Genomic DNA, 14,629 nt, shown 5'->3' with positions numbered 1-14,629 from the left:
GCCAATAGACCTTCTGTAGTTGCCTTTGTTCTTATTTTCAATGTGGAGGTGGGATCCCTCGATTGTTTCAAGCATGGGTTGGACATGTATATGAGTGGGATTGGGTGGTTATAAATAGGAGCTGCCTCGTATAGGCCTTCTGCAGTTGCCTTGTTCTTATGTTATATCCATTCTATAGTACGGCGACCAAAACTGAACTGAATAATCTAAATGGGGCCCTAACCAGAGCAAGATATTACTGAAGAACAATACCAGGTGTCTTGTTACTAACGCTTCGATTAATAAATCCCAGTGTCCTATTTACCTCATTTCGAACATTCATGCATTGATAATTTGGTTTTAAATTCTTACTAATCGTAACACCCAGATCCCTTTCGCAATCAAACTTCGCAATCTCAACACCGTCTAGCTCGTACTTGTAAATTTATCATCATTACCTAGCCTCAGAACTTTACATTTATCAGCATAAAACTGCATCTGCTAATCTTTTGACCATTTCAAAACCCTATTTAGATAAACTTGAAGTGATAGTGAGTCTTCTTTCATGTTAATTTCCCTACTTACCGATTTTTGTATATGTATGATCTGATGTTCTTAGATTAGATATATAATATGAACGAGTTTTGTTGAATATAAATAAGAGCGGCCTCGTATGGTGGAATACATTCCTTTTTAAGTTTTTTTCATTATTTTGTTTTTATACATATTGGAAATGAGCATACAAAGATATTAAAACATCAGTACCAACTGAAACAAGAAACAATGGATATAAATTGGGAAAGATAGACACAGGAAAATCACACGAAAATACTGGTTTTGAAATAGTGTGTTTAATCTACTAAAGACATAACTGTTAACGTAATAGATGTTGATTCATGTATAATTCAAATTCATATATAAAACACTGCAGCGATCCAATATCCGGTATGATAATTTTTTCCTGAAATCTACTATCACATTTCTAAACCACTATTTACCCAGGTATTTTCTAAATCAAACTTTATCCAATTTACTAACTGCTCTTATATTTACAGCTTTTTTATATTCCTTTTGTTATACCCCTCTCAGTAAATTGAATACTTTAATCATGTTACCCGTTACTCTAGCGGGACCAATTACACCTGTCCCTACAATCTCACCTTTACCGGCCAATATAAGCTGCGACTGGAAGCATAATCTCGCATCTTGTGCTTCTGTGTCTTAGTGTCACCAAGGATTAAAGGTTTAAGTACTTGTGTCTCCGCAGTGCTTGTTGTATTCCAAGATGCTGCCTGTTTTGCCTGTGTTTGGCTACGCTCGTCCAGGGCGATGCAAGCATTCAGGTGAGTTTCTTTCATTATTTATCTCGTGGTAATTACTTCGTGATTTACGCCATTAATAGTGTCTATTGGTTTTGAATTTTAAGTGTCATTCTTTCAACAACGTAAGGCATTATTTATGCGAAACAATTTTAAATGCATACTGAAGTTTACTTTTCTTTTACGAGAGTAGTGGGCATCCATCAGTCTCAGCAGACATATATTTCCATGTAAATTGATTAATCTTTCTTTTATATGAAAACCTTTGGGATTTGTCTAACATCAGTTAGATTTGTATCTAACAGTATATAGGTACCCGTGAAGTCGGGAACTGTGGTGGGTTGTGGCACACAATACCACAAAAATGTAGAGGTTTTATCTAACATGTTGTTTGTGGACAGATGTGGAGTGTTGACGTGTTAAAAAATAACGATGTGATCCGGGAACTAGAAAACGGCGGTTACTTCGATATTTGGGGCGACAATACAACCCACGCCCAGGTAAGTGAACTGTTTGCTGTCAGACAACTTTCTTGCATGAATTGTGTATATACTTGGCCGAAACGTTGTCGTTGCTTCATTTTCATGTGTGTGGTTTTGTAATTTATAGTATATTGGAGGGCCACTCATAATCATGCGTCATCTTTGTAGATTCTGGTAAGCTCGACCTGTAGGAGTACGTTGGTACAGCAGGTGCTGGAGTCCTCAGAGATGAGGTACTGGGTGGAGGTGGAGGATGTGATGAGTCTGGTGCAGCAGGAGCGGATTTTTATGGAGACAACCAAAAACAACAGAGGTAAATACATGCTCGCTCAAATACCCAATTTGCATATGATTGAGAATATAAATAAATTTGATTGATTTAGTAGAATTTACACTGTCCATATATTTCACGTATATGTAAGATGTTTGCTAAGAAACTGTGGAAATCCTCTTTCTTATTGTCATAAATTTAAACAAAACTAGAACAATAGATTTTAATACCTCATACTATATGTTGTTAATGATATATTGCATAAGGTTTACAGTTTTTTATATTATAACCCAACGAATCCCACAGAACATCCGATGGATTGGAACGTCTACCACAATACGGCAGACGTCGAGAAGTTCATAAACTGGGTGAAGGAAATGGGAGGCTGCTTCGTGCAGGTGCTAACGGCAGCCACCACGGAGGAGGGGCGCCAAGTCCTGGTGATTAAAGTCACAGATCCATTCTCCGATGAACCCAAGACAAAGATCTGGATCGAAGCTGGTAAGAGAGAGGAGCTTGTTCGTCCTGAATAGCCAATAGAGTTAGCAATACAGTGTATATATAACATATTGCGTATATAACAATTATAAGTAAGATAATAGAGTTAATAATGATAAGTGACAATATAAAATAATAGCTAATTATTTCCCAATCTCTATCCCGTTGTTCCAGGTATCCATGCTCGTGAATGGATCTCTCCTGCCGTCTCTCTGTATATCCTGAACCTTCTGATTACAGACGATTCTTGGCGAGACCTGCTGAAGAGGACGGAGTGGTACATCGTGCCTGTCGTCAACCCGGACGGCTATCATTACTCCTTCACCTCCGAGAGTGCCAGGTCAGTCAACAGTGTACACGATATGCAACACCGTGCAGTGTTCATGCCACACAACCTCGCACAGTGAAGACAGAAGACACAGTGCAGAAGTATTGTAAAACTGCAGGGGTCATAAAGACCCCTGCAGTTTTACAATACACTCTGCACATTATTGCCCAGAAGCGTGTGTATCCCAAGTCGTGACTAGTAATGAGATAATACATATAGCAGTTTATTATGGGAAATAATACCAACCTTTTAGTTTTTAAAAAAAAAATCATTGTCATGATTCTAACATTATTGTTTACTCTAGGCTGTGGAGAAAGAATCGCCAGACCCACCTTGATAGAGGGTGCAAAGGAGTGAGCCTGATCCGTGACATGGACTTGGAATGGAGCTTCAGCACTCCATTCGACCCTTGTAGTGAGACTTACAAAGGCGTCACACCCTTCACTGAACCAGAAACCCGAGGTCTCCAATCAATCATGGAAACAGTGGGTGGCATTGACCTGTTCATAGCTTTCCGAGGCTATGGCCAGTCTATTTTATCCTGTGTTGCGGAATGACATTCCTCCAGCAAACATCCATGAACACGAAGTTCTGGCTATGGTATTTGTTCATGCCGTGAGCTATACGTCTCGTGGACATATCAATTATGAGATAGGCCAATCAGGACCACTGTACGGTCTAACCTCTGAAGACTTGGCACCCGAGGCACAGAATAGGTTCATATATACCATTGATCTCCCTTATAAAGGGAGATATGGACTTCTTCATTCAGAGAGTAATATTAGCAGCACTCTGATGGAGACCACTGCCGGTATCATGTGCATGGTCCGTCATATTACTAACACGGGTCACTGTACCAATCCTTAGTAGCAGCCATATGTATAGTTGGTACATATGGCATATGGTTGGTACTAAGGCAGGAGTTACTCCTGGAATCAACATTATTTATGTAAGTAATTCCTAAATCTGAATTTTAAATCCTAAAATAAAACAATAAAAAAATCTACCTGTTTTTATTTAAACTGCTATTAGACAAGTCTAACAAATAAATTTACAACAGTAGGCAGGTATTTAGCTAATGTAACAACCGGTCTTTTTATATAATGATGTTCCACTTGATGTTGTAGTTATTTACATGAATATATGTTTAGTATTTATGTACTTGACTTTATAATAGTGTATCAAAATTAGTTTGAAGCTCAAGTTATCTTTTCTTTAGCCACTGCACATAAGTAGAAGTGTACCTTTACAATAAAGTATATGGAAAGTTTCAAATTTTCCATTTCAATATTTGCTTTCTCAAACCAACAGTAACTATTCTTCATTTAAAAAGAATCGAATTCCCTCACTTCCATTCTGTGGCTTAAGGGAAAAGATGAGGGCCATTTCTGGCATATTGCTATTCAGTGCCGGAATCGTGGATTGAACCATTTTGCGAAAAAGAAGATATATCACTTTATTTATTTATTAAATTTTGCATATACAAGAATGTACATAAGGAATGTTAGGATACAAATATGGTAATTACAGTCTTGTAAAGCAACTAGCACGCGCAGCGTTTCTGGCGTTCCTTTCTTCCAGCAATTGCCCAATTAGCCTAACGTCTATTTTTGGAAAATTGCTTGAATCGACAATTGCAAAAGCCATTCCTCTGCATCTTGAAAAAAGAATAATTAATGACTCACAACGTGGTTTTGCTAACGGCCGTTTGTAACAAATATGCTATCTTCTATTTTATCATAATTCAGTCAGGTATATTAACAATATAATTAGGGTATATTTCACACAAACAGTAGGAGTCTAAGAAGCAAAATGAAGGAGGTGTTACCACTACTGGCAGCTGCTCTTCGCGCACGCATTTAAAAAAAAAATCGTAAGAAATCCATTTCTTAACATATAGGGATGAATTTTTTACGACGCTGATGCCAAATAACGGGAAATTTTTTTTACTATATTTAATATTTGGAAAAGTCTCCACATGCACCTTAAAAAACAGAGATAACGGGGGAAAAAAAAATTACGAAGTTCCCATAGCAGGGCAAGCAAAGACAAATCCTAAAGTTTTTTTCAGTTAATTCGAACAAAGATTAGTGAGAGGATAGGTCCATTAAAAGTTAACATTGGTCAGATAACAGATAATGACAAAGCGATGAGTAGTATTTTTAATATATATTTTATCTCTGTATTTACTAAAGAGGAACTTAAAACTATGCCTTCAGCCAAACAAGTCTATGTGTGTTGGGACGAGGATAGGTTGACTAGTTTAGCTGTTACCATTGAGGATGTTATTGAGGAAATAGGGAACTCAAACCAAACAAATCCCCAGTGACGGACGAAGAACTTTTAATGGACCTATTCAGGGTGTTTAAAAAATGCAAAAGGGAGCTTTTCGAGCCAGTCTACCATATTTAATAAATCATTTGTCAGACAGAGTGCCGGAGTCATGGAAGGTTGCTAAAGAGGTGACATTTTTTTTTTAAGAAAAGAGATTGATCACTTGCGTAAAACTATCGGCCAATTAGCCTAACGTCTATTGTAGGAAAATTACTAGAATTGATATGCAAATACCATTCGTCTTCATGTAGAAAATATAAATTAATAAATGATTCACAACATGGTTTAACATATGGCCATTCATGTTTAAAAAAAATTTCATCATTTTATTCAAGCTAAGTTAAGGCAGTTGTGAAGTGCGTACCTTGCCTTTAGCAAAGACTCTGATACAGTGCCACATGAAAGACTGATTAAAAAGATAGAGTCTCACGGTATTAAGAGTGCTTTATAAACATGGATTAGGGTATAGCTATAACTAAAGAAATAGAGTGGTAGTGTAAATGGTGTTAATTCAAATTGGAAAAAAGATGTAAGTGTAACTGGAGTGCCCCAGGCTCTGTCCTGGGACCACTGTCATTTAGCACACACACACTATATATATATATATATATATATATATATATATATATGTCGTACCTAGTAGCCAGAACTCACTTTTTGGCCTGCTATTCAAGGCCCGATTTGCCTAATAAGCCAAGTTTTCCTGAATTAATATATTTTTTCTAATTTTTTTCTTATGAAATGATAAAGATACCCACTTCATTATGTATGAGGTCAATTTTTTTTTATTGGAGTTAAAATTAACGTAGATATATGACCGAACCTAACCAACCCTACCTAACCTAACCTAACCTATCTTTATAGGTTAGGTTTGGTTAGGTAGCCGAAAAAGTTAGGTTAGGTTAGGTAGGTTAGGTAGTCGAAAAACAATTAATTCATGAAAACTTGGCTTATTAGGCAAATCGGGCCTTGAATAGTAGGCCAAAAAGTGAGTTCTGGCTACTAGGTACGACATATATATATATATATATATATATATATTATATATATATATATATATATATATATATATATATGTCGTACCTAGTAGCCAGAACTCACTTTTTGGCCTACTATTCAAGGCCCGATTTGCCTAATAAGCCAAGTTTTCATGAATTAATTGTTTTTCGACTACCTAACCTACCTAACCTAACCTAACCTAACTTTTTCGGCTACCTAACCAAACCTAACCTATAAAGATAGGTTAGGTTAGGTTAGGTAGGGTTGGTTAGGTTCGGTCATATATCTACGTTATATATATATATATATATATATATATATATATATATATATATATATATATATATATATATATATTATATATATATATATATATATAATATATATATATATATATATATATATATATATATATATATATATATATATATATATATATATATATATATATATATATATATATATATATATATATATATATATATTATAATATATATATATATATATATATATATATATATATATATATATATATATATATATATATATATATATATATATATATATATATATATATATATGTCGTACCTAGTAGCCAGAACTCACTTCTCAGCCTACTATTCAAGGCCCGATTTGCCTAATAAGCCAAGTTTTCCTGAATTAATATATTTACTATAATTTTTTTCTTATGAAATGATAAAGCAACCATTTTCTCTATGTATGAGGTCAATTTTTTTTATTGGAGTTAAAATTAACGTAGATATGTGCCCGAACCTAACCAACCCTACCTAACCTAACCTAACCTATATTTATAGGTAAGGTTAGGTTAGGTAGCCAAAAAAAGCTAGGTTAGGTTAGGTTAGGTAGGTTAGGTAGACGAAAAAACATTAATTCATGAAAACTTGGCTTATTAGGCAAATCGGGCCTTGAATAGTAGGCTGAGAAGTGCGTTCTGGCTATTAGGTACGACATATATATATATATATATATATATATATATATATATATGACTTAGCTCAAGTGGTGGCTCAAAAGGGCCACCACTTATGGGCTATTCATGCCCGTGCCACCTTTTGGGTGGCTTAATCATGATGGCATTTTAGGTGGCATCAATCAATTTATTTTCACTTGAGAATGAACCATAGTGGTTCGAAACTTTGTGCAATTTGTATAAATAAGTGTAATACATTCTATAGTAATTAACTATTTTTATTCACCTTGAAATAACGAAAATGAGTTTTTTGAGAACTCCTCTTTCAGCTAAGCTCTGATGCTAGGAAAATAATTAGAGGGATAGAAGCCCTAAACCAGATGATAGTAAATACTGAATCTGCGGCCATATTCAATGAGACATGTTTAAAAGAAAACCTGCTGCGAACGCACTCCTCATTCTCATGGTTCTCCTCAACGCATGGTTCATTCTCAAGTGAAAATAAATTGATTGATTGATGCACCTATAATGCCATCAAGATTAAGCCACCCAAAAGGTGGCACGGGCATGAATAGCCCATAAGTGGTGGCCCTTTTGAGCCATTATTAGTACCAATAGATGATACTGAAGATCTGTTGAGGTGCGACTGCACCCTGCGTGACTGGAGATGTCTCCCATTTCATAAAAAAATAAATTGATTGATGAATTCACTTGAACGTGTCCAACTGTAGGATGACTAAGTTAATTCCCCAAATTAGAAATCTTTCATATGAAGAAAGATTAACCAAGCTTAAGTTGCATTCACTGGAAAGGCGAAGAGTTAGGGGTGACATGATAGAAGTTTACAAGTGGATGAATGGACATAACAGGGAGGATATTAATAGGGTATTAAAAATATCAACACAAGACAGAACACGAAACAATGGGTATAAATTGGACAAGTTTAGATTTAGGAAAGACTTGGGTAAATACTGGTTCAGTAACAGGGTTGTTGATTTGTGGAACCAATTGCCGTGTAATTGTGGTGGAGGTGGGGTCCCCTCGATTGTTTCAAGCATGGGTTGGACATGTATATGAGTGGGATTGGGTGGTTATAAATAGGAGCTGCCTCGTATGGGCCAATAGACCTTCTGTAGTTGCCTTTGTTCTTATTTTCAATGTGGAGGTGGGATCCCTCGATTGTTTCAAGCATGGGTTGGACATGTATATGAGTGGGATTGGGTGGTTTATAAATAGGAGCTGCCTCGTATAGGCCTTCTGCAGTTGCCTTGTTCTTATGTTATATCCATTCTATAGTACGGCGACCAAAACTGAACTGAATAATCTAAATGGGGCCCTAACCAGAGCAAGATATTACTGAAGAACAATACCAGGTGCTTGTACTTAACGCTTCGATTAATAAATCCCAGTGTCCTATTTACCTCATTTCGAACATTCATGCATTGATAATTTGGTTTTTAAATTCTTACTAATCGTAACACCCAGATCCCCTTTCGCAATCAAACTTCGCAATCTCAACACCGTCCTAGCTCGTACTTGTAAATTTATCATCATTACCTAGCCTCAGAACTTTACATTTATCAGCATAAAACTGCATCTGCTAATCTTTTGACCATTTCAAAACCCTATTTAGATAAACTTGAAGTGATAGTGAGTCTTCTTTCCTGTTAATTTTCCCTACTTACCGATTTTTGTATATGTATGATCTGATGTTCTTAGATTAGATATATAATATGAACGAGTTTTGTTGAATATAAATAAGAGCGGCCTCGTATGGTGGAATACATTCCTTTTTAAGTTTTTTTCATTATTTTGTTTTTATACATATATGGAAATGAGCATACAAAGATATTAAAACATCAGTACCAACTGAAACAAGAAACAATGGATATAAATTGGGAAAGATAGACACAGGAAAATCACACGAAATACTGGTTTTGAAATAGTGTGTTTAATCTACTAAAGACATAACTATTCAACGTAATAGATGTTGATTCATGTATAATTCAAATTCATATATAAACACTGCAGCGATCCAATATCCGGTATGATAATTTTTTCCTGAAATCTACTATCACATTTCTAAACCACTATTTACCCAGGTATTTTCTAAATCAAACTTTATCCAATTTACTAACTGCTCTTATATTTACAGCTTTTTATATTCCTTTGTTATACCCCTCTCAGTAAATTGCAATACTTTAATCATGTTACCCGTTACTCTAGCGGGACCAATTACACCTGTCCCTACAATCTCACCTTTACCGGCCAATATAAGCTGCGACTGGAAGCATAATCTCGCATCTTGTGCTTCTGTGTCTTAGTGTCACAAGGATTAAAGGTTTAAGTACTTGTGTCTCCGCAGTGCTTGTTGTATTCCAAGATGCTGCACTGTTTTGCCTGTGTTTTGCCTGTGTTTGGCTACGCTCGTCCAGGGCGATGCAAGCATTCAGGTGAGTTTCTTTCATTATTATCTCGTGGTAATTACTTCGTGATTTACGCCATTAATAGTGTCTATTGGTTTTGAATTTTAAGTGTCATTCTTTCAACAACGTAAGGCATTATTTATGCGAAACAATTTTAAATGCATACTGAAGTTTACTTTTCTTTTACGAGAGTAGTGGGCATCCATCAGTCTCAGCAGACATATATTTCCATGTAAATTGATTAATCTTTCTTTTTATATGAAACCTTGGGGATTTGTCTAACATCAGTTAGATTTGTATCTAACAGTATATAGGTACCCGTGAAGTCGGGAACTGTGGTGGGTTTGTGGCACACAATACCACAAAAATGTAGAGGTTTTATCTAACATGTTGTTTGTGGACAGATGTGGAGTGTTGACGTGTTAAAAAATAACGATGTGATCCGGGAACTAGAAAACGGCGGTTACTTCGATATTTGGGGCGACAATACAACCCACGCCCAGGTAAGTGAACTGTTTGCTGTCAGACAACTTTCTTGCATGAATTGTGTATATACTTGGCCGAAACGTTGTCGTTGCTTCATTTTCATGTGTGTGGTTTTGTAATTTATAGTATATTGGAGGGCCACTCATAATCATGCGTCATCTTTGTAGATTCTGGTAAGCTCGACCTGTAGGAGTACGTTGGTACAGCAGGTGCTGGAGTCCTCAGAGATGAGGTACTGGGTGGAGGTGGAGGATGTGATGAGTCTGGTGCAGCAGGAGCGGATTTTTATGGAGACAACCAAAAACAACAGAGGTAAATACATGCTCGCTCAAATACCCAATTTGCATATGATTGAGAATATAAATAAATTTGATTGATTTAGTAGAATTTACACTGTCCATATATTTCACGTATATGTAAGATGTTTGCTAAGAAACTGTGGAAATCCTCTTTCTTATTGTCATAAATTTAAACAAAACTAGAACAATAGATTTTAATACATACTCATACTTATATGTATGTTGATATATTGATATATATTGCATAAGGTTTACAGTTTTTTATATTATAACCCAACGAATCCCACAGAACATCCGATGGATTGGAACGTCTACCACAATACGGCAGACGTCGAGAAGTTCATAAACTGGGTGAAGGAAATGGGAGGCTGCTTCGTGCAGGTGCTAACGGCAGCCACCACGGAGGAGGGGCGCCAAGTCCTGGTGATTAAAGTCACAGATCCATTCTCCGATGAACCCAAGACAAAGATCTGGATCGAAGCTGGTAAGAGAGAGGAGCTTGTTCGTCCTGAATAGCCAATAGAGTTAGCAATACAGTGTATATATAACATATTGCGTATATAACAATTATAAGTAAGATAATAGAGTTAATAATGATAAGTGACAATATAAAATAATAGCTAATTATTTCCCAATCTCTATCCCGTTGTTCCAGGTATCCATGCTCGTGAATGGATCTCTCCTGCCGTCTCTCTGTATATCCTGAACCTTCTGATTACAGACGATTCTTGGCGAGACCTGCTGAAGAGGACGGAGTGGTACATCGTGCCTGTCGTCAACCCGGACGGCTATCATTACTCCTTCACCTCCGAGAGTGCCAGGTCAGTCAACAGTGTACACGATATGCAACACCGTGCAGTGTTCATGCCACACAACCTCGCACAGTGAAGACAGAAGACACAGTGCAGAAGTATTGTAAAACTGCAGGGGTCATAAAGACCCCTGCAGTTTTACAATACACTCTGCACATTATTGCCCAGAAGCGTGTGTATCCCAAGTCGTGACTAGTAATGAGATAATACATATAGCAGTTTATTATGGGAAATAATACCAACCTTTTAGTTTTTAAAAAAAAATTCATTGTCATGATTCTAACATTATTGTTTACTCTAGGCTGTGGAGAAAGAATCGCCAGACCCACCTTGATAGAGGGTGCAAAGGAGTGAGCCTGATCCGTGACATGGACTTGGAATGGAGCTTCAGCACTCCATTCGACCCTTGTAGTGAGACTTACAAAGGCGTCACACCCTTCACTGAACCAGAAACCCGAGGTCTCCAAGCAATCATGGAAACAGTGGGTGGCATTGACCTGTTCATAGCTTTCCGAGGCTATGGCCAGTCTATCGTTTATCCTGTGTTGCGGAATGACATTCCTCCAGCAAACATCCATGAACACGAAGTTCTGGCTATGGTATTTGTTCATGCCGTGAGCTATACGTCTCGTGGACATATCAATTATGAGATAGGCCAATCAGGACCACTGTACGGTCTAACCTCTGAAGACTTGGCACCCGAGGCACAGAATAGGTTCATATATACCATTGATCTCCCTTATAAAGGGAGATATGGACTTCTTCATTCAGAGAGTAATATTAGCAGCACTCTGATGGAGACCACTGCCGGTATCATGTGCATGGTCCGTCATATTACTAACACGGGTCACTGTACCAATCCTTAGTAGCAGCCATATGTATAGTTGGTACATATGGCATATGGTTGGTACTAAGGCAGGAGTTACTCCTGGAATCAACATTATTTATGTAAGTAATTCCTAAATCTGAATTTTAAATCCTAAAATAAAACAATAAAAAATCTACCTGTTTTTATTTAAACTGCTATTAGACAAGTCTAACAAATAAATTTACAACAGTAGGCAGGTATTTAGCTAATGTAACAACCGGTCTTTTTATATAATGATGTTCCACTTGATGTTGTAGTTATTTACATGAATATATGTTTAGTATTTATGTACTTGACTTTATAATAGTGTATCAAAATTGTTTGAAGCTCAAGTTATCTTTTCTTTAGCCACTGCACATAAGTAGAAGTGTACCTTTACAATAAAGTATATGGAAAGTTTCAAATTTTCCATTTCAATATTTGCTTTCTCAAACCAACAGTAACTATTCTTCATTTAAAAAGAATCGAATTCCCTCACTTCCATTCTGTGGCTTAAGGGAAAAGATGAGGGCCATTTCTGGCATATTGCTATTCAGTGCCGGAATCGTGGATTGAACCATTTTGCGAAAAAGAAGATATATCACTTTATTTATTTATTTATTAAATTTTGCATATACAAGAATGTACATAAGGAATGTTAGGATACAAATATGGTAATTACAGTCTTGTAAAGCAACTAGCACGCGCAGCGTTTCTGGCGTTCCTTTCTTCCAGCAATTGCCCAATTAGCCTAACGTCTATTTTTGGAAAATTGCTTGAATCGACAATTGCAAAAGCCATTCCTCTGCATCTTGAAAAAAGAATAATTAATGACTCACAACGTGGTTTTGCTAACGGCCGTTTGTAACAAATATGCTATCTTCTATTTTATCATAATTCAGTCAGGTATATTAACAATATAATTAGGGTATATTTCACACAAACAGTAGGAGTCTAAGAAGCAAAATGAAGGAGGTGTTACCACTACTGGCAGCTGCTCTTCGCGCACGCATTTAAAAAAAAATTCGTAAGAAATCCATTTCTTAACATATAGGGATGAATTTTTTACGACGCTGATGCCAAATAACGGGAAATTTTTTTTACTATATTTAATATTTGGAAAAGTCTCCACATGCACCTTAAAAAACAGAGATAACGGGGGAAAAAAAAATTACGAAGTTCCCATAGCAGGGCAAGCAAAGACAAATCCTAAAGTTTTTTTCAGTTAATTCGAACAAAGATTAGTGAGAGGATAGGTCCATTAAAAGTTAACATTGGTCAGATAACAGATAATGACAAAGCGATGAGTAGTATTTTTAATATATATTTTATCTCTGTATTTACTAAAGAGGAACTTAAAACTATGCCTTCAGCCAAACAAGTCTATGTGTGTTGGGACGAGGATAGGTTGACTAGTTTAGCTGTTACCATTGAGGATGTTATTGAGGAAATAGGGAACTCAAACCAAACAAATCCCCAGTGACGGACGAAGAACTTTTAATGGACCTATTCAGGGTGTTTAAAAAATGCAAAAGGGAGCTTTTCGAGCCAGTCTACCATATTTAATAAATCATTTGTCAGACAGAGTGCCGGAGTCATGGAAGGTTGCTAAAGAGGTGACATTTTTTTTTTAAGAAAAGAGATTGATCACTTGCGTAAAACTATCGGCCAATTAGCCTAACGTCTATTGTAGGAAAATTACTAGAATTGATATGCAAATACCATTCGTCTTCATGTAGAAAATATAAATTAATAAATGATTCACAACATGGTTTAACATATGGCCATTCATGTTTAAAAAAAATTTCATCATTTTATTCAAGCTAAGTTAAGGCAGTTGTGAAGTGCGTACCTTGCCTTTAGCAAAGACTCTGATACAGTGCCACATGAAAGACTGATTAAAAAGATAGAGTCTCACGGTATTAAGAGTGCTTTATAAACATGGATTAGGGTATAGCTATAACTAAAGAAATAGAGTGGTAGTGTAAATGGTGTTAATTCAAATGGAAAAAAGATGTAAGTGTAACTGGAGTGCCCCAGGCTCTGTCCTGGGACCACTGTCATTTAGCACACACACACATATATATATATATATATATATATATATATATATATATATATATATATAATATATAATATGCTCAAGTGGTGGCTCAAAAGGGCCACCACTTATGGGCTATTCATGCCCGTGCCACCTTTTGGGTGGCTTAATCATGATGGCATTTTAGGTGGCATCAATCAATTTATTTTCACTTGAGAATGAACCATAGTGGTTCGAAACTTTGTGCAATTTGTATAAATAAGTGTAATACATTCTATAGTAATTAACTATTTTTATTCACCTTGAAATAACGAAAATGAGTTTTTTGAGAACTCCTCTTTCAGCTAAGCTCTGATGCTAGGAAAATAATTAGAGGGATAGAAGCCCTAAACCAGATGATAGTAAATACTGAATCTGCGGCCATATTCAATGAGACATGTTTAAAAGAAAACCTGCTGCGAACGCACTCCTCATTCTCATGGTTCTCCTCAACGCATGGTTCATTCTCAAGTGAAAATAAATTGATTGATTGATGCACCTATAATGCCATCAAGATTAAGCCACCCAAAAGGTGGCA

Source organism: Procambarus clarkii, unplaced genomic scaffold (genome assembly GCF_040958095.1).
Source record: "Procambarus clarkii isolate CNS0578487 unplaced genomic scaffold, FALCON_Pclarkii_2.0 HiC_scaffold_115, whole genome shotgun sequence".
In the NCBI taxonomy this organism is placed as follows: domain Eukaryota; kingdom Metazoa; phylum Arthropoda; class Malacostraca; order Decapoda; family Cambaridae; genus Procambarus; species Procambarus clarkii.
This window is presented reverse-complemented; position numbering follows the sequence as displayed.